Source organism: Helianthus annuus, chromosome 10 (genome assembly GCF_002127325.2).
Source record: "Helianthus annuus cultivar XRQ/B chromosome 10, HanXRQr2.0-SUNRISE, whole genome shotgun sequence".
In the NCBI taxonomy this organism is placed as follows: domain Eukaryota; kingdom Viridiplantae; phylum Streptophyta; class Magnoliopsida; order Asterales; family Asteraceae; genus Helianthus; species Helianthus annuus.
The window spans coordinates 71,148,728-71,175,674 of NC_035442.2; positions in this window are offsets into that span (position 1 = coordinate 71,148,728).

The following is a 26,947-nucleotide window of genomic DNA, read 5'->3' on the forward strand; positions in this document are numbered from 1 at the left end:
ACATTATTTGTCACACCCCGACCACGTAGAACATACAAAACGTGGCGGAAACGTCGGGGAGTGTTGTAACAGAATCATTGTTTCATAACACATGGAAATTTAAATATTGTTTTATTGATTAAATGAACTCGTTGTTCTATTACAATCACATAAGTACAACTATGATCTTCCAAGTTTTAAAGTTGCTAAGGCACGAGTCCATCCTAAATGTAACATGCATCAACAATCATCTCAAGACAGCACCTGAGACATGTGTAAAAATAGGTACGTCAGCATAAAAATGCCTGTGAGATACATAGGTTTTGTGAAAACGGAGTTCATGACTTGAGTTTGAGAAAATGTTTAGTCATGAACCTCGTATTTTTGCTTTGTCTTGTAAATCATTTGAAAAACGATAGGATCAGATGATATGTATAAATAAGAGAATAATGTATGGTTAACTGAATAACCATGTAAAATGAGTTTTTATAAGTTAAGTTTGTTTGAAAAACAATGTTTTAATAAAATGTTTATGGTATATATAAAATATACCTTGGTTTTAAGAAAGTTGAATAAGTAATATATTAAAATATATTTCAGTTCCAATATTGTTAACCCAAGTGTACTAAATAACGCCACGGTATGTAATGCAATGAAAACACTTATATATAAGAAGTACCAGCGGAGTATCTACCATGTTTTCATCACATTACACTCGTTCTGTTATCTAAACACTAACCAAAACCAAATCGTTTGATAGATAGTATATTAAATATACTTTAGTTGTTCAAAATAATAGTTTTCAGTAGTATATTACAGGTATACCTTGGATTTATAAATAACACATTAAACTATGCTTTAGTTTTGTAAGTAACATATCAGAATATGCTTTGGATGTGATAAATAACATATTAAACTATGTCTTGGTTTGTAAATAACATATCAAAATATGCTTTGGATGATTACAAAATATATGTTGGTTCTGTACAACACCACACATGAGAGTATATCAAACTATACTTTAAAGGTGCGATTTAAGAATTCATTCAGACCTGGTGCATCAAACTACACCTTTGAGACTATAGGGATACCACAAAGGAAATCCCTATTTGGATGGAGAAACGAATTGGTTTCAGACATTCCATGACAACAGGAATGGGGTGTCTAGTCCTATAGCGCTATATCATACTACCAATCGGTCTGGTGAAGAAAATAAGTACCATTCCAACAATTACTTTTGTAATCTTTGAGAAATCAGTGTTTAAACCATAGATAGTCATTTAGTTTGTCAAAAGATAAATACTAACATGTATAATCAATTATACTTTGAAATCATGAAAATAACAGATAGGTACACATGCTTCACCCCAAAACAGTTTGGAAAACAGTAAAAGAGGGGTTCAATGTACTCACATTGACTCCTCGAAAACATGTAAAAGATGGGGTTCTATGTACTCACCTGAGATTGCTTTGAGTTCCTTGTATAACAACCAGATAATGCTAAAGATCACGGGATATCAAACGGCACCTAATAGGTAGCTATGTTAATATACCGGACCAAATTGGAAGGATCGGACAGTACGCGGGTTCGTAAACCAAACGAGTATGGAGACTCGTGTGATATGGCTTAGCAAAGCCTACATACTAAAATGAAACCTAATCTAAGTGCTTACGGTCCATCACGACCCGTTTAGGTAGCTTATGCTACCCTAACGCGTCGTTCGCGTAGAACGCGTTCGGGACGCCTAACATTGCGACCACACGGTATAACCTCGGAAGGTTATAGCTATGTCACCTAATGTGTTTGGTCGGGTCCTAATGACCGACCAAATGGGTCGGGTTCGAAAGTATAAGCGATGGTTTAAATCGCTTACCTTACGACCCTCTATAAGCACTAAACTAAAAGTGACGAGCTAAGCATGTTAGAACATGCTTAACTAAGTTTAGAAACAGGTTTGGCATCAAAACAAACGGCTTTGATGCCCACGAGTAGTTTGGTTACAAAATACGCAAGAATGCGCATTTTGGCCGAAACTACGACTCGTCACTGGGCCTAGTTAACGTGGTGATCAGTAGGTATGGTCACTACGGACTATAACCATCGTGATCACGCTCACGTTATGAAGTTCCATGAACTTCGCATCGACCATAAGCTGGTCAATGCAGAAAGTCAACAAAACGTTGACTTTCGGACTCGAAAAGCGAATAAAAGAGCTAAAGAAGACTTACGGAGGGTCCCCGAGTGCTAATCAAGACCAAATAGCTCAGGTATGAAACAATGGTTTCAACTTAGAGCTTTAAGATCTGATTTTGTGATTTTTACACAAAAGGGGGGGGTATTTATAGGAAAAGTGGAACCGTTAGGATCGTTTTATCGAATATCGTGCCTTGATCTCGTGCGTACATGTGTCCAGTGGATAAGTTCAGTGAACTTGACCCTTGGCTCTTCATTGGGTGAAAAGGCATCGCCCCTTGATCGAACGAAAGGCCAGATTCTGCATTAAATGCAAAATCTTTCTGTCAGACATGTTCACGCGGCCCGCCTAAGGATTTGGCAAATCCTTACGCGCCCCGCCTAAGGTTCCCAGACCAGAATTTTCAATTTTGGTCCCTGCACTTCAGAAACACGTATTTTGGCCCATTTTTGGCACGTTTAAGCCCCGTTAACCTCATTTCAAGGCTCTAAGATGAAGTTAAAGTGTAGGGGACTTGAAATATGCTCAAAAATATTCCGGATGTCGGTTCGTTTGGCCGTACGATCGCGATGTTCGCTTAATTACGACGGAATGCGCATAAGCGCGAAAGATGATCCAAATGACGCGACGAATGGATTTTTCTCATGCCAAACACTAAGGCATAATATTATAATGCTTACATAGATTTTCGGATGTCCGGATGTATTCAGAACGTAGGTTATGCGCGAAAGTGCAAACTTGTGCACTTTTTGACACTTTTAGCCCCTGAATGATCCAAAAGTTTGTTTTAGCATACCAAACCCCTCAAAGCCTTTTTCTAAGCTATGTAAAGGATATATATGGTATGTTTAACTTATGGACATGTTCCGGAATGTTCGTTACAGTTCAAATTGGCATACTTTCGCAGTTTGTCAAGTTTAGTCCCTGTAAGCGAATTAACTTGTTTTTGCCATACCAATGCCTTCAAAACTTATTTCTAAGTTATGTAAAGGTTATTTAAGGTATGTTAAGTGTATGATGGTCTCCCGGAGTATTTGTCGCATTAAACTGAGTACGTTTATGCACCAGTTTGCGTATAATTCTCTAGAAAGCGTTGTAGAGTATGAAATTGAACAAGAATTGATATGTGCAAAGCATACACATATTTATACAAATCCCAAGTATGAAATACAATATTTACTTGGTTTGGCATTTGTTTGATGGTTGAAGTGACACAGGTGTCACAGTCTCCCCTACTTTAGGAAATTTCGTCCCGAAATTTAATTCTAGAGGAAACTCGTGAGGACAGCTGTGAAGGTTTCGCCTTATAATAGATCCATTGAACCCTTAGGTAAAACTCTGGGCCATGTTAGGATTCTTAGCGAATTTGTTAACCCTCAGAGTGAATTCCTTGAAATAGTAAAACATGAAATTTTGAACTACTGATTGACGAACGTTTCTTATGAAGGCTTATCATAGGAAAACTTGGTGTGTGATTGAGATCAGAATTGGGGGAGTGTGAGAATAAATGACATTGGTCGAGGTCCGAGACTTCTCCCGTATCATTATTCTTGTCACTAGGTCTTAACACATGATGAAACTTCCTGTGGTTCCTGTGCACTGAATTCCATAATTATGTAGGCCTCCATAATTACGTAATTCCTTGCACAGTCCGCACAGTCCATTTCATAATCCGTAGGAAAATTACTTGAATAAATATGAAGCGATTTGACTAGACCACCAAAGGCTCCTTTTAATTCGATCAACGAACGATCTTTTAACTAGATCAACACATGATCTTCTTAACTAGACCGTCGTACGATCTCTTTAAATAGACCGCTTAAGGGATCATTTTTATATCATCACATGATATTTCTAATCAGATTTTCAAAATCAATCTGTTTAAGCAGACCTTTCAAGAGGTCCAATTATAGAATAATACTTTATAACCCGAGGGACTTAACTACACTGTTGAAATCCATTAAGGGTTTAAGATAGTATCTTTGGATATCCCATTATGAATCTCTCGTATGAAGATATGAAAGATTCTATGAGGATTTGGATGGATCACATACAACCACAAAACATGTAAGAAAATACATAAGCACAAATTTAGTTAACTTGATTCTTTATTTTGTTATCCTTAGGTATGGATATTAAGGCACACTAGGAATCCAACCTATGGATTTCATTTGGCACTTTAACGATTTATGAAGATCTATCTATAAAGATAGAGGGATTCTCAATAAGTGTTTGACTTTGTTTCTTAAAAGAAACGAGAGTTTAAGGTTCTTGGGGAGATCACAAGTGATCATAATATGACAGAACCATACGAGTAGTTTGTCGTTGGGCTGACATCATAAAGTTGCATCAAGCATTCACACAAACGCATAAATTTTGCAGAAATAAAAACAACAAATCTTTATTTATGTGGCAACGGATTTGTCTTGAAGTGTCAAAAGATAGCAACTAAGGAAATACAAAACACTAATTGTTCACTGCTGCATCATTGTTCATGTTTGCCTCATTGATGTTGAACACTCGTCCACGCGCTGGAGGTATGTTAACAAGCCTTGGGCAATTGTTCCTGTAGTGGGTAAGGTCACCACAGTTATAACATGACCCTGGGGGGAACCGTGCTTGAACAGCAGCAGGGTTTGCAGCAGCTTGATTTGCATAACGACAAACATTGATCAAATGTCCCAACCGCCCACAGTGGGTACATTTGTGACACTGCTCTTGCTCTAGATGATGACGGTTGCATTTGTTGCACAACGGTGCAGTACCAACATAGTTTTGTCTTTTACGAGGTTGTGTTGGCTGGTTTGGTGCAACTTGTTTGTCTTGAGCAGTTACAGCGTAGCTTTGAGAGGCTTTGCGCTTTTTCTTCTTGGACACCTCAGCACTTTCTTCCTTTGGTTCCACATGAGCAGTCTTGTCAGATGGTCTTAGGTCGCCCTTCCGAAACAGCTTGCGCTTCCTGATTTGGGATTCAGTCAGAGTGGCAGCCAATTCAATGGCTTGTCTGACAGTAGTAGGGTTGCTGCCAGTAACGATGTCCTGAACTACGTCAGGAAGCCCATCAATGTATTTCTCAATCGCCTTATCCAGAGGCGTAACCATAGTAGGGCATAACAAGCTCAATTCCTCATAGCGATCAGTATAGGCTCGATGTTCCCCACTGTCTTGCTTTAAATCATCAAATTCCCTTTCTAGAGCCCTAAGCTCATGACGAGGACAGAACTCCTTCATCATAAGAGCCCTAAGCTCGGCCCAAGTCTGTGCTAATGCAACCTCTGCACCGCGGTCTCTCATAACCCCGTTCCACCATGTAAGAGCCCTCTTCTGAAACACACTCGAAGAAAACTCGACCTTGCGATTTTCAGGACACTGAACGTGACGAAAAGTATTCTCAATGCTCTCAAACCATTGAAGAAGCCCAGTTGCTCCCTCAGAACCATTGAACTTGAGCGGTTTAGCTGAGTTAAAAATCTTGAAATTGCATGGAGCATTGTTGTTGTTGTTGATGGCTTGAGTTATTTGAGCATAAAGAATTGGGAAGGCAGCAGCCATTTGTTGCGCGATGATTTCCGCCAGTTCGGCATTCGCCATCTGATTGTCACGTCGAGGAGGCATTCTAAAAGAGGAAACATGAGAGGAAACGAGTGAGAGAATTAGACGAAAAGAATGAGATGAAACAAATCTGATGAAAGCAAGGATAGTGGCCGTCTGTCTGTTACTACAAAGCAACAAACGACCTGGTGATTAATCAAAGCAAATAGGTCAAAATAATGTATCGCGAAGACATGCTCGCCTATAAGTGGACACTCACCCCAAGAGTTCCCAGGTAAGAGTGACTGGTCCGATTATGTGGATTTGTACGAACACTCTAGCCTTAGACAGAAAACTCAGGGTACAGGCACCCACCCTTCCAGTTTGCATGTGTTCACAATATTTAGACCAACTTTGACGAGAGTTTTGAAAATTCAAAGGGGTTCAAAACCTTATAACAGAGGGTTCAAAACCTAGTAATCAATCATCCTAGAACAGATGATTAGTTTTCAAAGCGGTTTTGAAATTTATGTTCTTGTTGCGGTCGTCGCCTAAGGATAGGTGACGGTGTTGTTTTATGACTAAACGCAAGTAAACTCGCGTTAGGGTCCTAGGAAGGTTATAGACTAGGTCAAAGCATTACTAATAACCTAATTCCCTATAACCATGAGCTCTGATACCAACTTTTCTGTCACACCCCGACCAAGTAGAACATACAAAACGTGGCGGAAACGTCGGGGAGTGTTGTAACAGAATCATTGTTTCATAACACATGGAAATTTAAATATTGTTTTATTGATTAAATGAACTCGTTGTTCTATTACAATCACATAAGTACAACTATGATCTTCCAAGTTTTAAAGTTGCTAAGGCACGAGTCCATCCTAAATGTAACATGCATCAACAATCATCTCAAGACAGCACCTGAGACATGTGTAAAAATAGGTACGTCAGCATAAAAATGCCTGTGAGATACATAGGTTTTGTGAAAACGGAGTTCATGACTTGAGTTTGAGAAAATGTTTAGTCATGAACCTCGTATTTTTGCTTTGTCTTGTAAATCATTTGAAAAACGATAGGATCAGATGATATGTATAAATAAGAGAATAATGTATGGTTAACTGAATAACCATGTAAAATGAGTTTGTATAAGTTAAGTTTGTTTGAAAAACAATGTTTTAATAAAATGTTTATGGTATATATAAAATATACCTTGGTTTTAAGAAAGTTGAATAAGTAATATATTAAAATATATTTCAGTTCCAATATTGTTAACCCAAGTGTACTAAATAACGCCACGGTATGTAATGCAATGAAAACACTTATATATAAGAAGTACCAGCGGAGTATCTACCATGTTTTCATCACATTACACTCGTTCTGTTATCTAAACACTAACCAAAACCAAATCGTTTGATAGATAGTATATTAAATATACTTTAGTTGTTCAAAATAATAGTTTTCAGTAGTATATTACAGGTATACCTTGGATTTATAAATAACACATTAAACTATGCTTTAGTTTTGTAAGTAACATATCAGAATATGCTTTGGATGTGATAAATAACATATTAAACTATGTCTTGGTTTGTAAATAACATATCAAAATATGCTTTGGATGATTACAAAATATATGTTGGTTCTGTACAACACCACACATGAGAGTATATCAAACTATACTTTAAAGGTGCGATTTAAGAATTCATTCAGACCTGGTGCATCAAACTACACCTTTGAGACTATAGGGATACCACAAAGGAAATCCCTATTTGGATGGAGAAACGAATTGGTTTCAGACATTCCATGACAACAGGAATGGGGTGTCTAGTCCTATAGCGCTATATCATACTACCAATCGGTCTGGTGAAGAAAATAAGTACCATTCCAACAATTACTTTTGTAATCTTTGAGAAATCAGTGTTTAAACCATAGATAGTCATTTAGTTTGTCAAAAGATAAATACTAACATGTATAATCAATTATACTTTGAAATCATGAAAATAACAGATAGGTACACATGCTTCACCCCAAAACAGTTTGGAAAACAGTAAAAGAGGGGTTCAATGTACTCACATTGACTCCTCGAAAACATGTAAAAGATGGGGTTCTATGTACTCACCTGAGATTGCTTTGAGTTCCTTGTATAACAACCAGATAATGCTAAAGATCACGGGATATCAAACGGCACCTAATAGGTAGCTATGTTAATATACCGGACCAAATTGGAAGGATCGGACAGTACGCGGGTTCGTAAACCAAACGAGTATGGAGACTCGTGTGATATGGCTTAGCAAAGCCTACATACTAAAATGAAACCTAATCTAAGTGCTTACGGTCCATCACGACCCGTTTAGGTAGCTTATGCTACCCTAACGCGTCGTTCGCGTAGAACGCGTTCGGGACGCCTAACATTGCGACCACACGGTATAACCTCGGAAGGTTATAGCTATGGTCACCTAATGTGTTTGGTCGGGTCCTAATGACCGACCAAATGGGTCGGGTTCGAAAGTATAAGCGATGGTTTAAATCGCTTACCTTACGACCCTATATAAGCACTAAACTAAAAGTGACGAGCTAAGCATGTTAGAACATGCTTAACTAAGTTTAGAAACAGGTTTGGCATCAAAACAAATGGCTTTGATGCCCACGAGTAGTTTGGTTACAAAATACGCAAGAATGCGCATTTTGGCCGAAACTACGACTCGTCACTGGGCCTAGTTAACGCGGTGATCAGTAGGTATGGTCACTACGGACTATAACCATCGTGATCACGCTCACGTTATGAAGTTCCATGAACTTCGCATCGACCATAAGCTGGTCAATGCAGAAAGTCAACAAAACGTTGACTTTCGGACTCAAAAAGCGAATAAAAGAGCGAAAGAAGACTTACGGAGGGTCCCCGAGTGCTAATCAAGACCAAATAGCTCAGGTATGAAACAATGGTTTCAACTTAGAGCTTTAAGATCTGATTTTGTGATTTTTACACAAAAGGGGGGGGTATTTATAGGAAAAGTGGAACCGTTAGGATCGTTTTATCGAATATCGTGCCTTGATCTCGTGCGTACATGTGTCCAGTGGATAAGTTCAGTGAACTTGACCCTTGGCTCTTCATTGGGTGAAAAGGCATCGCCCCTTGATCGAACGAAAGGCCAGATTCTGCATTAAATGCAAAATCTTTCTGTCAGACATGTTCACGCGGCCCGCCTAAGGATTTGGCAAATCCTTACGCGCCCCGCCTAAGGTTCCCAGACCAGAATTTTCAATTTTGGTCCCTGCACTTCAGAAACACGTATTTTGGCCCATTTTTGGCACGTTTAAGCCCCGTTAACCTCATTTCAAGGCTCTAAGATGAAGTTAAAGTGTAGGGGACTTGAAATATGCTCAAAAATATTCCGGATGTCGGTTCGTTTGGCCGTACGATCGCGATGTTTGCTTAATTACGACGGAATGCGCATAAGCGCGAAAGATGATCCAAATGACGCGACGAATGGATTTTTCTCATGCCAAACACTAAGGCATAATATTATAATGCTTACATAAATTTTCGGATGTCCGGATGTATTCAGAACGTAGGTTATGCGCGAAAGTGCAAACTTGTGCACTTTTTGACACTTTTAGCCCCTGAATGATCCAAAAGTTTGTTTTAGCATACCAAACCCCTCAAAGCCTATTTCTAAGCTATGTAAAGGATATATATGGTATGTTTAACTTATGGACATGTTCCGGAATGTTCGTTACAGTTCAAATTGGCATACTTTCGCAGTTTGTCAAGTTTAGTCCCTGTAAGCGAATTAACTTGTTTTTGCCATACCAATGCCTTCAAAACTTATTTCTAAGTTATGTAAAGGTTATTTAAGGTATGTTAAGTGTATGATGGTCTCCCGGAGTATTTGTCGCATTAAACTGAGTACGTTTATGCACCAGTTTGCGTATAATTCTCCAGAAAGCGTTGTAGAGTATGAAATTGAACAAGAATTGATATGTGCAAAGCATACACATATTTATACAAATCCCAAGTATGAAATACAATATTTCCTTGGTTTGGCATTTGTTTGATGGTTGAAGTGACACAGGTGTCACATTATTTCTTTGATGTTGCATTTTCAATTGAAAATTCTATGATGTCATTTGAAACAAACTTTCAGATTCCCTTTACTGCACATTCATTTGACCTCAAACATGGTGAAATTGTTTGATCACCGCTATTATTGGATTGTTTAATTCATTACGACACCTTGAGGCGTAGGTATAACTTGCAACTTGTGCTGATCACGATCGAGCGTTTCATGCAAACTATTATATTTGAGATTGTTGATTCTAAGTTCATCCAGTGGATGTCATTGCTTTTAGAACTCGTTTACATGTTATAAACGTTCATATGGAATTCGATTGGTCGGAGTTCCTGTTCATTGTTGGATCATGTTAACTTAGTTAAACTAGTGACTGTATCTACACATCTTGTTTCCGTTGACATCAACTCTTGAAACACAATTCTGAAGAGATAACATAATCTAAATTTCGAGGACGAAATTTCTGTAACAGGGGAAAATGTGACAACCGGTAACTTACGGATCTTCATTACGTGATTAACAGAGGATTAACGCAATAATAATTAGTGTTTACAAAGCAAATTAATGTAATTAGGCATTTGGAGTGCCCAGGAACGTTTGTTCAGCTATACAGTGCGCGTGTGGTGATTTACGAAAAATCTGCTGAATATTACGCGACAACGGACCGATATCATACAAAATACTGACGACACCGACAAATATGGATGTTGCACGAATATTTTATGCTTATGGAGTTTAGATCGCGATATCGGGTCTCGTAGGAATTATGGGCCACTTACACAAGAAATGGGCTTGTGGGCCCTGGGCCCAAGTCCAAAACACACAAGCCTAAACCTGCACATAATATATTAGATCTTATCAAGATCAGTACTAGATTTGAAAATCTTGCAAAATCCATACATAATCTTATAAAATCTTTATAAAGCTTACAAAATCTCTAAAAGAGATTTTTGTCTCTAAAGTATTATACACTAAATCTCATCAAAATCCTATTAGGATCTCTAAAATCTAACCAAATCTCTACAAAAGATTGTTAAGATCAATATTGGAGTACACAAGATATTATAAGATCTCATTAACATCTATAAAAAGGGTCCATACCCCATTTTAATCTTCATAATATGCAGACAAGTCAATTGAAGAGTTGATCCATCTCACCATCTCTCCCTCTCGATTACTTATAACACACCAAAAATCAAATAAAATCTAATGCTAACAACACACACCGTCATCCCCCTCCCTTGTTCCTTCATCTCCGGCGACAAACCAGATCGGCGCTTCGACGAGTTCCTGGTCGGGTGCTCCGACACCCTCAAAACCCCTCTCACCCTCACTTCCGGTGGAGGTATGGCAAAGATCAAGCAGCAGAACGGCACGGCGGTAGGCAGTGGAGGCCGGTGCCGGCTCCGGTAACGGCGCCGCCGCGTGCGGCGGAGGATGGGATGCTCGGTACGTTGATCTCCGGCCGTCTACTTGGCTCTCCGATCGACCACGCTACACAACAGCCCCCCTTCTTCTCTGGTAAGTGGTTTTAACCCTCCTCCATTCTTTTTCTCCTCGATCTGTAACGGATCCGCAATGTTTCGGTCGAACACGTGGTGTTTCAGATTGTCGGAAGAGGATGATGATGACGATGCCGTTTTTCCGGCGTCAGTTCGCCGGCGGTGACGGAGGTGGTCGTCGACGGCGGTTCAGTCGCCGGAGTTCACAACAGCGGCAACAGTGGTGACTTTTTGGTGGGCTTTGGGCTTGGCTTACGAGATGGTTCAGTTCGGGTCAAGAAGTCAGCAGCAGTTCGGTTGAGTTTTGGCTTGGATCGAGCCGGGTGTTAATGTTCCAGATTCACTGTGGTTCAGGTATGCTTTGTTTGAGTCATAAGAAAACATGTTTTGGTTTGGGTTTCATGGGAGTCTCGGCTCAGTTTCAGGTTCGGTTCAACCTCGGGTGTCTCGGTTCAGTTCGAGTCCTGATACGGGTCAACACCAGGTCAAACCTGGTCAAAGCAAATCAAAGACAGTCAACGTCAGTCAAAGTCGGTCTCGGCACGGGTCAACTCGGTCCAACTCAGTCAACTCAGCGAGTTGACTCGGTCAGCTCGGTTTTCGACACGAGAAGATGGTAAAGATTTCACGGCGCAATACATTTCATTATTCTTATAATTTTATTTATTTCGTGAACGAGCTCAACCGATAACTTTAGCGACTATTTAAACTTTAATTTGGCATATTTGATATATATTGCGTGAATTGATTGAATTTTGATAAAAATAGCGACAACTTGTGTTGTCGGGACGTCCAAAAAAACAGAGGAAACTATGCCCGTTTTTCAATAAAACCCGTAAAATAAAACGAGTTTTATTATAAAAACGTGCTTTTCTTGTAAAACGACAACTATTGTATTAAAGCGACTTTTACGAGATACAAATATAAAGTTTCCTTCGACAACGACGTACAACTTACGAGAACAACGATATGGAAATTATTTCGACAACAAGAATAAATATAGTTATTATTATATTTATTTCAAACGAACTCGAATCCTTTTATAAATAAATATAGTTATATATTTATTTTCCAATACAAGTCGACGATTCTTTTACAAAATAAATATAACTGTTATATTTATTTTATACGCCTAGACGGCATATACATATATTTTTGACAAATATACACAAGATGTGATATATAATACAAATTATTATATATTATTTGCATACGACCTCTCAAAAAACGAGCTAAACGAGTATAACTTACTCATTTCCGTTAAGTCAATAACTTATCGTCGAATCGTTCGATTAACGATTCGGTAGAGCTCGATGACACGTAGTTTAGATACTGCGTTATTTAGAAACTTATTAGATATTCCGTGTTAGGAATATTGTAGGATGCACGCTAGCGAGTCTCATCTTCGAAGCGACATCACGAAGTCGTAATTAGCTAGCTTTGCACAGGAATATTCAGGCGAGTTCATAACCCCCACTTTTTACTGTTTTACATTTTTTTGTAAATGTTTTTGGGGTGGAAAGACATGCACGTTTTTTCAAGACATACAAAGTTTTCGACATACAAAGACTGTATATTTTTAGACAAGCACGTTTTTCAAGACATACAAAGTTTTGAACAAACGCAAAACTCGTATTTCTAGATCATGTCACAAATGGATTTCGAGGAACTCAAATGATTTACGAAAGGTTTATACTAAACATACCGGTTTTTACAAAACAAATGCGTATTTTCGTAATGTGAATGATTTTCATAACTAGGGAGTCAGTCAGGGTGGCTGGGGAGGTTCAGCAGGGTGGCTGGGGTGGAATATATGTTACAGTGATTACAAGTACTTTATACATGGTATGGTTAGCGTAAGGAGGTTTACTACTTAGATCATGTGAGTGGGTAGGAGCAACATGAGGCCATTAATCCTCATTGTAGGACCGAGGGACAGGAGCGGTAGATCTATCTGGGTGTAGCGAGCCCAGCCCCAGGCCAAACTAGAAACGGACCTCGGGGTGACTTCGTGCCCAACGCATAAATCCGCTAGGTTTGAGTCTCCCTACTTGCACTTCACACATATCAATGGCCTTGCAAACCATTGGTGATCTCTTTTTCCTTATTTGCTACATACCAGGGATTTTTATCATACACGCTTACAAAACGCTTGATTTATACAAAATAAAAACCATGTTTTATACAAATTCAAAGTATAGGATTACGGGCATAGAGTTAAAGTCAGGGTGGGCATTGACGGTTATACATACTTTACAAATACATGGTTTTATGATCATAGATCGTTACAAATACAAAGTCCTCATATAACTGGACAAGAAAATGATTTTTAAATTCGTTTTCTCAATACCATTTCGAAAACCGGTTATTACAAAGATTTATTCCAAATCTTTCACAACTCAAAAGATTTATTTCAGATCTTTTACAAACAAACTATGAACTCGCTCAACTTTATGTTGACTTTTTCGCATGTTCTTTCTCAGGTTGCATTCTAAGACAAGGCGCGGTTGGAATAGGATGACCATGAAGAGTCGAGTACTTAGTGGCGTTCATTTTCTAGAAAGTCTTAGCTTATTTGCTTCCGCTGTGCAATGAAGATACCAGTCCAGTCACGCCAATGCTCTGATAATTTCGGGGTGTGACATATATATATATATACATATATATAAATACACCAACATAATAAAAAATAATAACTTTTCGAGAAAGTCTCAAAGTTATGTGAAAATTCTAAGTATCGGAGACACTTAGGTATTTTGTGAGTTTTTGATTATTAAATCGTTCTTACTTAATTTAGGACGAATAGATAAATTCGAGGGATTGTGTTAACACATAAAAAGGCACCCAAAGGTGAGTACATAGTTCCCCTATTTTACGCTTTTCAAATGTTTTGGGGTGAAGCAAATGTGCATAACTTTACTTTTCATTTTCATGACATTATAAATGCTTTGTTACATAGTACATATAATACATTATTTCAAAGACATTTTTATGGTATATTGACTTAGTATACCTAACATTTGGTTTCAAAGACATTTTACTTGGCATATTGACTTAGTATGTCTAGTACATGGTTTTCAAACATTTTCATGACATGCTTACATTGAAAAGGACATTTGGTATGTTTAACGGGACTATAGTACATTCATTAACATTGATCACACTGCTCGGTAGTATGTAATAGCGCTATAGGACTTGACAAATCCCGTTCCCGCTTCCTAGTTTGGTTTGGAAGTGTTAGGGAATGACAGAATCCGAATTCATTTTTGATAAACCTTGATCCTGATAAGGGTTTATCCGACAGTCTCAAGGCTTGAGTGTATGCGATAGACAAACCGTATAAATGTTCATATCGATAAAAGCAATGGTTTTCAAAACATAACTTTTGATTTAAACTTTTGGTTATTCAAAGACCTTGTTTTGTACATGACATTGGATTTCAAAAGACATTTGTTTATACTTGACATTAGACATTGTTTACACATGACATTTGACATTCAAACAAGACATTATTTGATGGTTATTGATAAGTGCTTTTATTATGTTACATATCATAGCATTTTCTAAACCATTTCAACAAGGACAAGACATGACATATTTTGTACATATTATTTTCATTTGGTTATTTATTTAACCGTACACTATTCTTTTACATCATCTGATCTTCATATTGATTTTCTTATGATTTTATAAAAGAAAACATTTTCAAAGGTTCATGACTACTTTGCGTTAAACATTTCTTTAAACATTCAAAGTCATAAATCTTCAACACAAAATCCTATGTAATTCACAGGCATTTTTATGCTGACGTATTTACTTTCACATATGTTTCAGGTTCTTTTATGTGACGACTGTTGATTGCTTCACATAGGATGGACATGGGCCTTAGTAATTATAAAATATGAACGGCAATTGTACTGTTTGTTGATCTGATTCCAAGACAATGTAACTTATTATGTAATTAAACAATATTCTAAATTCCATGTGTTGTGAAACAATGATTCTGTGACACGACTCCCCGACGTTTCCGCCGCAGTTTGTTGTATTACGCGGTTGGGGTGTTACAATATGCAAACATGCAACACGTAATGTATTTGTATGTCTTTGAGAGTGATCAGAAAATTATTCATTTCATTAGTTCAATCATGCACAGTCATTAAGGTACAAATTCCTGTTTATATTGTATGGAATACATGGAAAAGTGCCAGTTGTCACATTCGGTATGTTAGAGACTGCACCTATGTCCACCCCGTTAGCAACTAATCACGGTATCAATCCTGATCTCACCGGAGAGAAGGTTGATGAAACGTTATACCGCTTAATGATTGGTTCGTTAATGTACCTTACTGCATCTCGACATGATATAATGTACCTGACCTGCCTCGTGACCCGTTATCAGTCGAGTCCAAGATCTTCACATATGGTTATCATCAGGCGGATTCTACGCTACCTGAGAGGAACCCCAAGTTTGGGGTTGTGGTATCCAAAAGACGGTGATTTCAGACTGGAAGGTTACTATGACTCTTTATTTCGGATGCTACAAACTGAATTCAAAATCTACAACAGCAGGATGCCTGGTGACTTGGCAATGTAAGAAGCAGACTACTGTTGCACTCTCAACGTGTGAAGCAGAGTATGTTTCAGCAAGCAGTTGCTTCTCTCAGATTCTGTGGATCCAACAGCAAATGAGGGATTACGGTTTACAATTTCTTACTACTCCTATTTTTGTTGACAATGAGGTAGCAATCAACATAACTAAAAACCCAGTACATCACGCTAAAACAAAACATATTGAAATTCGACATCACTTCATCCGTGATTACTACGAGAAGAAGTTGATTAGAATTGAAAAAATCCACACTGACAAACAAAAAGCTGACTTGCACACAAAACCGTTTGACAAATCACATTTTCAATATTTGTTAAAACTAAACGGTATGAAGCTTTTGTCATTATGGGGAGCAATTGTTGGCGTTGATGAGCATTCCAAAGCAGAGGACGTTGGGAAGCAATCTGCTCTGGTTTGTCAATTTTTTAGATGTTTTGGTATTTAGGGGGAGATAGTTTTATACAGAACATACAAAAACATTAAAAAATGTAAAAAAATACAAAAACATTAGAAATTTTAAAATATAAAAAACAATAGAAAACCCAAAAAGAGTTTGTGTATAAAGAGGAAATGATAGTACATCAGCTGGATTGTCACGGTACGCTAAAGATTTGTAAAGATTAAAAGCGTTAAACGGTCTCACTGATGATGTGTTGATAGGTTTTTACACATTTAGTCAACTTTTTTGGGATATAAACCTAAATCTATATTTTGCTTAATTCATGGGGAACATCTCTCGGATATATAGGTAACCTCTGAAATCTTGTTTGAAACATTGCCTGTTTCTGAGATACAAGGTCTATATACTTAGTGATATCAGGACTTATGATTTTGAAGCAATAGCCTAGTCCTCGTATAATACTTTTTGAGCTTTAAATATAAAGCTTTTCCTCAGCAAAAAATTGATAAATATCGAAAGATGTGAATCAAGTGATGTTGTAAAGAAGATCCGTAAGTGGGACACATCTCAAAGTCGAGCCATCATCTCTTTGTCTGAACGGATATCATTATAGTATATTCACATGTAAGACTGAATATAGGGAATCTGTTAGTGCATGCGTCTGTTGACTTCGTCTTGTATCAAGTCTTGTATGTAGATAAATAGAACAGGGCACGTATTTCGAGAAATCAGGTAATTTCGCATGGAAGTGTAATTTCGCTTGAATGGATCAGTCTTGTACTTTCGCACGGAATTAGATTCCGCATGGAATCTAATCTCGTGTGAAACCTCTTCAAGCGAAATCAGAACTCTATATATATGGGTTCATGCGATATTACTCAGAGACTTTTCCGGTTTTGTGCAACGAAGTGCTGCCGAAGTGTCGTCTCGCTGTAATTTGTCATAAAATCAATACGACAGTTTAAAGTGTATATCTTGCTGAATTAACCTCAGTACGTCTGTTTCCGCCTTTCTTACTGAGCATAAACTCTTCTGATTGACTCGTCCGGGTCCGTATACAATCCTACAAGTGGTATCAGAGCACAGGACGAAGAGTTCATACCAATTCAGCTGCAATTTCTGATTTCTACACCTTCTTTTTTAAATTGAACTTGTTTTCATGGTCAAAATGTCTTGATTTTCACATATCATGTGCGTTTTACTGTTTTAACAAACCCTAGAAAGTTTCAGAACAAAAATCAGCCTAGAACTAGAGCAATTTGGCAAATTTCGCATCGAGAATGATGACATCAGCATATTCTGCATGAGATTAGGGTGTAATTCTGCACAAGTTTGGTAATTTCGTTTGAAATTTCACGCGAGATTAGTGATTCCGTTTCAAAGAGTTAATTCTGTTTGGGTATTCACACGGAATTACCTAATTCCGCATCAGATTGTATTTCCGTTTGAGCTGGTTCACACGAGATTAGTATTTTCGCATAAAAATTGTGATTCCGTTTGAGAATCCCACACGGAATTGTAATTCCATTTCAGGTTGTAATCTCGCTTGAAAGGTTTATACAAAATTAGGGTGATTCTGTGTGAAGGGTAATTCTGTTTGAACAGACTGTTTTGTGATATTTTGAAAACCGAACCATGGAAGAAGAATTCTACAACGCGTTCGCCACTCCAATTTCTGTAACTCAACAGACAATGTTGGAAAACAAAACAGGAACTATGCAGAAACCGCCCAAACTCATGAACATCGAGGAGTATAAGGGTTAGGAAGGACGTTTCGAAAACTGGGTTCAAGCAAATTATCTGGATGCTTGGGAATGTGTGGAGACAAAATACGTTAGACCGACGAATGACGACGAAGAGGAGGTTGCTATTAAAGATATGAGCATTGATGATAAAAAGAAATACAAGAATGAAAAGATGATGCTAAGTCTGCTACAACAAGCTATGAAAGAAGACATCATGGTCTTATTGCAACATAATGGAAGTTCTTATTCAATTTGGAAAGCTTTAAGATCGAAGTTTGTTGGTAGTCAAGAAATGATCAAGAAGAAGAAATCGCTTCTAAAGAAAGAGTTTGATCTATTTCGAGGTTTGAAAAATGAAAGCACAAAGCAGATAATCGAAAGATACTGCAATTTGCTGGTTAACTTGAGGAGAGTGAGCATCAACAAAGACAATGAAGAGCTAATAGAGAAGCTAGCTGATGCATTGCCACATGAGACTTGGGGCACATATCTCATGATGCTGAGGAACAAAAAAGGGTTTAGCAATTTGACACTGAGCAAGTTTATTGAAAAGATTGAGGCTCAAGAGATGGAGCAGAGAAAGATCTCAAGAATGAAAGATTTCGATGGTGAACAAGACATTGGGCTTTATTTCAAAGCAGGGTTGAATGACAAAACCACCAGTTTATCTACAAAGGTTGAAACTGCTTTTAATGCAAAGAGTTCATCAGGGAGTTCATCAAATGGTTCAAGCAGCAAAACAAGGTTTTCATCATTTCCTACATTTGATCCTAACCTTTCAGTAACAAAGAGTGGTAGGAAGTTACAATGTAACATTGTACTGAATCTGGAGAATGATCAGGATTATTCAGAAGAAGTTGCAAAAAGCCACATGCCATATGGAAGTTTTGTTGCAGGTCGGATCGGGAATCCAATGCTGACTAAGGAGGATTACGATCAGATCGATGCTGAGGAGATGGAATTAATGGACATAAAATGGTGTTTGGCTAGTGTGTTGAGGAGAGCTGAGAAATTCAAACAGATCACAGGAAGAGATGATCTTCGCGAGGCTAATGTTTCTACTTTAGGTTTCGATAAATCTAAAGTCACTTGTTTTCGTTGAAGGGAAAAGGACACTTCAAGAGGGAGTGCACTAATTGCAAAGCAAGTGGAGCTCAAAATCCGTTCAACAACAATGATTACTATCGGAAGGCCATCTACCATCAAGTTGCTCAACAACCAAATCAACACGAACCACAAGTTGCTCATGGGAGAAAGGTGATTGAAGAATCTTCAAAGAGAGCATGTATGGTAAATCAGGATGAGAAGAGATCATCAACAGATTTCAGTTGGGACAAATATGTTTCAGCTGATGGCAAAGAATGTTTGATAGATCAAGATGATGAAAAGTTACCTGAAGGCTTTAACTGGGAATGGTTTAGTTGGGATGATTATGATCCTAACAAAACTTCAAGTCACAAAGCTTTTGTTGCTCGAATTGAAGAAGACAGTGATGGTGATACTGAGTATTATGCAAAGAGAATGGCACAACGTTTGAAAATGTTGGCAGAAAGTGACAGTGAAGACGAGAAAGCTAAAAAGAAAAAGAAAAAGGTCAAAACACCGGTTAGCAGTGATGATGAAGATGTTCTGGTGGTGAGAAAAAAAGTGAAAGAAGTTCCAGCTTTCAAGATTGACGAAGAAGCTGTTGAAAAGAATAGTCTAGTGATTTGTGAAAATTGTGAAGAGGTAAAGAAACAAAACAGTTCATTGATTCACAACATGAACAGGTTGAATGAGTCTTATGATGTGCTGAACAAAGCCATGAATATGTACAATGATACAAGCGAAGAATAGGCTACAGCAATGAAGACACTTCAAGGAGCGTTCATGATAAAGTAGAAAATTGTGAACAATTACATTGAGAAGTGTGCTGCTCTAGAACAGAAACTGGAGACTCAAAGAATTAAGACTGAAAGAGTTTACAAATTGTTGAAAAGTTACTCATGTTCTTCTTATGTCATTGACAGGATCTATCCAACAGTTGAAGGAATGAAGGCATTTGAGGATGATGAAGTAACTGAAGAACAAAAGGTTACTGAAGAAAAGGCTCCAGAAAAGAAGAGTGACACAAAGAAAAAGACTGACAAAAAGAATTCTGGTAAGAAACAAGGTGTCAGTTACAACAAGTGTCCACCCTCGCTGGAAAATGGATATTTGCATAGAAATCCAAATTCTGAAAGAGTAAAAAAGGCAACAAACTTACAGTGGGAGTCGGAGTCATCAGTCAATTTGCCAGAAAATATTGATGTCACGTTTACATCGTCTGACACTGATCAACAATCTCAATTGATGAAGAAAGTAGTGGATCATGTGTTAGATAACGATGAAACAGAGGAGTCTATGTCGGAGTCAAAGTCTGAGTCCAGCACTGCGAGTCAAACCTCGAAACAGGGCAAAAGAGTTTACAATAATAAATTCCTGTTATCAAAATCTAATTTGAAGGACGTAACGTTCAAGGTTGCATATACTTTGAATGATTCTGACAAATTATATTCCGATGAGGAATTTCCAATAAGAGGTGTCAAACCCGAATTGCTAAAAAAGGTTTTCAAACTGACAGAAATTAATATTTCTGAAATAAAAGATGTAAATCTTACTGATAAACCTAAAAAATACACCTCAAGAGTTCAACAAAGAGAAAACAAGAAAAAGGGTTACAGTTCTGGTTCTGGTTATCAAAAGAAACCAAACCATAACGGTAATTTCAAAACGAAAGGATTAGGATTTATTCCACCAGAAAATCATAAAAATGAAAAATATGTTCGAGATTTTAAATCAAAAATGGTATTTGTTTCAGGGACAAGTGCTGAAGAAGAACAAAAGAGTCCTTTCTGGAAGCAATCAAATAGGGAATTCCTTGCGAAGAAGCAAGAAGAAATGAAGTTTGCTGATCAGAAGAAAGAAATGAGAACCTGTTTCCAATGCAACACAGTTGGACATATTGCTAAGGATTGTTCTAAGGCAATTCAGACAAAACAGGGAGTGTCTCGTAAACTGAAAGAAAAAGTGATTAAGTTTGAACCACCAATTGAGAGAACTAAACTGTTTAAAAATTCAACATTTGAAATTGGTGAATGTTCAAACAGGTTTTACAAGAAGAGAGCTAATTCTGACAACCAGAAATGGGTTGTTAAGAAATCTGGTGATAGTTCAAGCAATGATTCTGATTCATCAAAATCAGAGGAGCTATCTTCTGGCGATGAATCTGATTCCACAAAATCAGAAGAGCCACATGTTGAGGCAAAATGTGAAAACTCAGTTCCTCGAATGGATGAGGCAAATTTTCCACCATTGAAGGCTGAAAACTTTAAACAAAAGGTTGGTAAAGTTGAAATTTCAAATCAATTATTTTCAGAAAAAGAAGAATTTGATGTTGAAAAAGCCTTTAACCACAAAGTGAAAAATATCTTTGGAAAAATGGTTGACAAGAAAGTCAAAGGGGTTAAAGAGTTCTATGAGAAGAAGATGGGAGGTAAGAAACCGAGTGTTGGTAACTCCGTATCACCCAAGGCTGGTCCGGCTTGGGTGGATATTTTCTTTGACTGAAAAACCTGACTTGCCAGAGTTCCCAAGTTGGTAATCGTGGAACATGAATCGGCATCTTTCTTAACAATGTTTGTTTTGTATAGGGTTAAGTGTGACTTGCCGGAGCTTCCAGGTTGGTAAGCGTGAAGCAGGAATCGACATCATTCTTTATAACAGGTTTGATGGTGTTTGTCTTACAAGTGGTAAAGAGATTTGATCTTTCAAAGCGATTAGTCAAGGTCATTAGTTTGAACTTGATGTAATCCCATTACAAGTGGTTGATGAACATGGTGATGAATTGATCCCCTAACCTACAAGTGGTTTTAAAAGCAACAAAACTTATTTTCCGGAAAAACCATTTTGATTAAAACAAACTTGAGCATTTTGAAATCTTAATGAGAAAATAGTTTGTTGTGAGGGGGAGTTCTGATTGTTTATGCCAAGTGGATGGCGAATTGAGGCAATTCACAACAGTTGTCAATTTACTTGTATAGTTTGTTTTTCAAATTTTTTAAAAATGTGTTTACATTTTAGGGGGAGTAAAAATTTCAGAAAATCCAAAAACATTAGAAAATTTGAAAAAGCCAAAAACATGATAAAAATCAAAAACGAGTTTTGGTGTATAAAAAGAGGAAATGATAGTACATCAGTAGACTATCACAACATGCTAAAGATTTGGAAAGTAAAATGTGATAAACAATCTCACTACGGATGTGCCAGTAGATTTTTATACATTTTGTAGATTGTTTTCGAGATACAAACATAAATTCAATCTTGCTTATATCGTGGGGAACATTTCTCGGATATATGGGTAACCCCCGAAATCTTGTTTGAAAGGTCCCTCTTTTTGAGATACTAGGTCTTTATACTCAGTGATATCTGGGGTATTATCCCGGGACTTCTGATATTGCAGGAAGCAATGGCCTAGTCCCCATATAATACTTTTTGCTTTTGCTTGAAATATAGTGCCCCCCTCAGTACAAAAAATGATGAAACATTGAAAAAGGCTAATCATGTGCTGTTGAAGAAAAGATCCTCTAAAGGGGACACACCTAAAGTTGAGCCGTCATCTCTCTGCTGAACGGAAGTTCTGACCTGAGCTCTCATGGTTTCGCATTTAACCCTTCTACAGATATCATCTAGGTATACTCACCTGTAAGACTGAATATTGGGATCTGGATACGGGAGTATATTCAAGAGGTGGGACACTCAATTAAGTTTAAGTCGTTAAAACTTTATCATCGTATCTCGGAACAGTTGAACTTTGTATGAAAATTTAAGTGGACCAGTATACTGACAATCTAAGTGAATTGCTTAGAACTTAAAATGAAATGAAGCTTAACGATGTTGGTGATTTGTCTCAAAAACTGATATGATCCTCTTACACAAACTCACAAAAAGATTGTTTGTAAATATTTCTTTAGTGCATTTCTTTCTATCAAAATTCTCAAAAAGATTTTGAGTGTGTTTTAGCATAAAATTTTGAAAAATCCAAAATGATTTTCGACAATTGTTGTTGGAAAGATGATTTTCAATATCCCAAGTGCTAAGAATGATGACATTTTGTGAAGGAGAGTTTGAGTTAAGAGTTTCGAAAAACTTTCTCACAAGTGGTATATGTGTTTAAAAGCAAATCCTGCAAGTGGTCATCGAACGTTCTTATATGTTAAATCATTCATTCAATTGATTCATCAGAAAGTGATCTACAAGTTGTTTTAGAAATTGCAAAACCTTTGTATCATAAAACTTATGTTTGTGGTAGAGATTGTGCAGGTTAGCCAGGTTAATTGATCCTTAGGATTCTGTGATTAGAAAAAGCCAGGTTCCGATACCTAAAGATTCTGGATGCCAGGTGACGATCCTGATGTCGAGCACAACTCGAGGGGGAGCCTGTAAATGCAAAGAGCCAGATTCTAATCCAGTGAGCCAGGTTTCGATCCTGAAGCTGAAATCACGCATGATGATGCTGATGAACTTAAGGAATCAAGAGATCTGATCAAGAGAAGATAGAGTCAGATTGCGATTCTGAAATTGTTTAAATGTCACACCCCGACCACGTAAAACAACAAAACGTGGCGGAAACGTCGGGGAGTGTTGTAACAGAATCATTGTTTCACAACCATGGATTAAACAAATTTCGTTTTATTGAATTAAAAGGGTTACAATGTCTTAACAATAAAGAAACATAACAAAATTAATTAGTCTTGCATCTTTTAGTGTCACTAAGGCCTCGTCCAATCCTATGTGAGCATGCATTAATATCATCATCAAACGTCGTCAACTATTGTACCTGAAACACATGTGAAAGTACGTCAGCATAAAAATGCCGGCGAGTACATAGGTTTTATGAAAAAATAGGATTCATGACTTAGGTTTAAGAAAATGTTTAACAAAAACTTGTCATGAATCCAGTTTAAGTGATTGCTTTTATAAGACGTTTGAAAATCGACGATAGATATGTATTGTTAAAAAGAATGATGTAAGGTTAACTGAATAACCAAGTAAAAATGAGCTTGTATAAAACAAACTGTTTTGTAAAACTATGTCTTGTGAAAAATATGTTATTTATGTAAAAATGTATAAATCCAAATGAATGATTTAAATAACGCTACGCCATGTAATATAATACAAGCACTTATATATAGGAAGTACCAGCGGCGTATCCACCATGCTTGTATCACATTACACACGTCTCGTTACCCAAATCACTTACCCACATAAACCACCAATGTTAATTGCCCATGTCTAAACCGTTGTCGAATGTCAATCAAGTAATGTGTAAACAAAATGTCATGTATGGCAAGTGAAATATGTAATAACCAATCCATAGGTAAGAATGCACAAACAATGTAATAAGTATGCGACGGATGGACATACATAGCATGATACAAAGTATAAGATGTCTTGTAAAACGATGTACTAAGTATGCACACAATGGGCATACATAGCATGTGATGTGAAATATACTAAGCATGATGAACATACTTAGCATGTGATGTAAAATGTACTAAGTATGATGAACATACATAGCATGAAATGTTATGTAAAACGATGTACTAAGTATGCATACAATGGGCATACATAGCATGTGATGTGAAATGTACTAAGCATGATGAACATACTTAGCATGAAATGTTATGTAAAACGATGTACTAAGTATGCACACAATGGGCATACATAGCAAAAACATAATAAAATCATGTACTAATAGTGTACTAGTGAATCATAGCAAGTATATGATATAAAAGCATGAAATCGTGAAAGTAACAAGTAGGCACATGTGTTTCACCCCAAAATGTTTGGAAAACAGTAAAAGAGGGGTCTATGTACTCACTTGAGATTGCTTAGAAGCCCTAGGATAACCACCAAGCAAGGCTTGAAGATCACGGAATCAAACGACACCTATATAGGTTTCTACATTAATAAACGGACCTATCGTAGGATCGGGTAGTACGAGGGTTCGTAAACCAAATAAGTATGGGAACTTATGTGATATGGTTTAACAAAGCCTACATACTAAAACGAAACCTATCCTATGTGCTTTTGACCCATTACGACCCGTTTAGGTAGCTTATGCCACTTTAACGCGTCGTTTGCGTAAAACGCAAATTGGAAAGCCTAACTAGTCCTATGACAAGTATTATATGCCTTATCATGTCTAATATTGTTGCTAAATCAGTTTAGATGTCAAAAATTAAGTTACATATGCTTAAAATGAATTTATGCGTAAAAAGGGCATTTTGGTAATTTACCCAAGGCATAAGAACTACTTATCATACAACTACTTAAATGTCGTGACCATAAGGTATAACCTCGGAAGGTTATTCCCTATACAACTATGGTCACCTAAAACGTTTGGTCGGATCCTAATGATCGACCAAATGGGTCGGGTTCGAAGTATAAGCGATTGATTAGATCGCTTACCTTTACGACCCTAAACAAGCACAATTCTAAAAGCGACGAGCTAAACATGCTAGAACATATTTAGTAAAGTTAGAAAACAGGTTTGGTATCAAAACAAACGGTTCTGATACCCTAGAGTAGTTTGGTTACAAAATACGCGAGGAAACGCATTTTGGCCGAAACTACGACTCGTCACTGAGCCTAGATAACGTGGTAATCAGTGGGTATAGTCACTAGGGACTATAACCATCGTGATTACGCTCACGTTATGAAGTTCAAACGAACTTCGCGTTGACCACAAACTGGTCAATGCAGAAAGTCAAATGCAGTTTGAATTTAACGCTAAAACGAATGAAAAACGCGAAAGAGTACATACAGAAGGTCCCCGCAAGCTCTTGATCCGATTTACTCTCAGGTATGAAGCATAAACTTCAACTTAGAGAGCCAAAATCAGATCAAGTGTGAGTTGGAGGAATGAATGAGGGTGGGTATTTATAGGAATTCAAGAGCCGTTAATATCGTTTCTCGAAGATTGAGCTTCGATCTAAGCCGTACAAGTGGGCACATGGTATTTGGATACCATGGGCACTTAAAAACCATAAAAAATAGCCCATAGATTGATGAAAAACCATTAGCAAAGGTGTGGAATAGCTGGAACAAGCTGGAAACCAATTCTGCTGATCTGGGACATGCTTATGGACCGTAAGCAAAGGTCCATACGGACCGTAAGGACCTTGCAGGTCGGCAACTTTCAAAATTGGCAGTTTTGGTCCCTGCAGCCCCAAAACTTGGTATTTGATGCATTTTTGACACGTTTAACCCCGTTAACCCCATTTCAAAGTTCTAAAATGAAGTTAAAGTATAGGGAACTTAAAATGTGCTCAAAAATATCTTGGATGTCGGTTCGTTTGGTCGCACGGTTGCGTTGTTCGGTTAATTACGACGGAATGCGCATAAACGCGAAAAACGATCCAAATTGCACGACGAATGGATTTTTCTTATGCCAAACACTAAAATAAAATATTTTAATGCTTACATAAATTTTTGGATGTCTGGAAGTATTCAGAACGTAAAATATGCGCGAAAATGCAAACTTATGCACTTTTTGACGCTTTTAGTCCCTGAATGAGCATAAAGTTTATTTTAGGACACCGAACACCTCAAAGCCTATTTCTAAGCTATGTAATGGATATTTAAGGTGTGTTTAACTTACGGCCATGTTCCGGAATGTTCATTACAGTTCAAATTGACATACTTTCGCAGTTTGTCGAATTTAGTCCTGTAAGCGAATAAACTTGATTTCGGCATACCAAACCATCTAAAACTTATTTCTAAGTTATGTAAAGGTTATCTAAGGTATTTTAAGCTTATTTCACTGTTCCGGAGTGTTTGTTGCATTAAACTGGTTATATTTACGCATCAGATCGCGTATAACCTTCCAGAAAG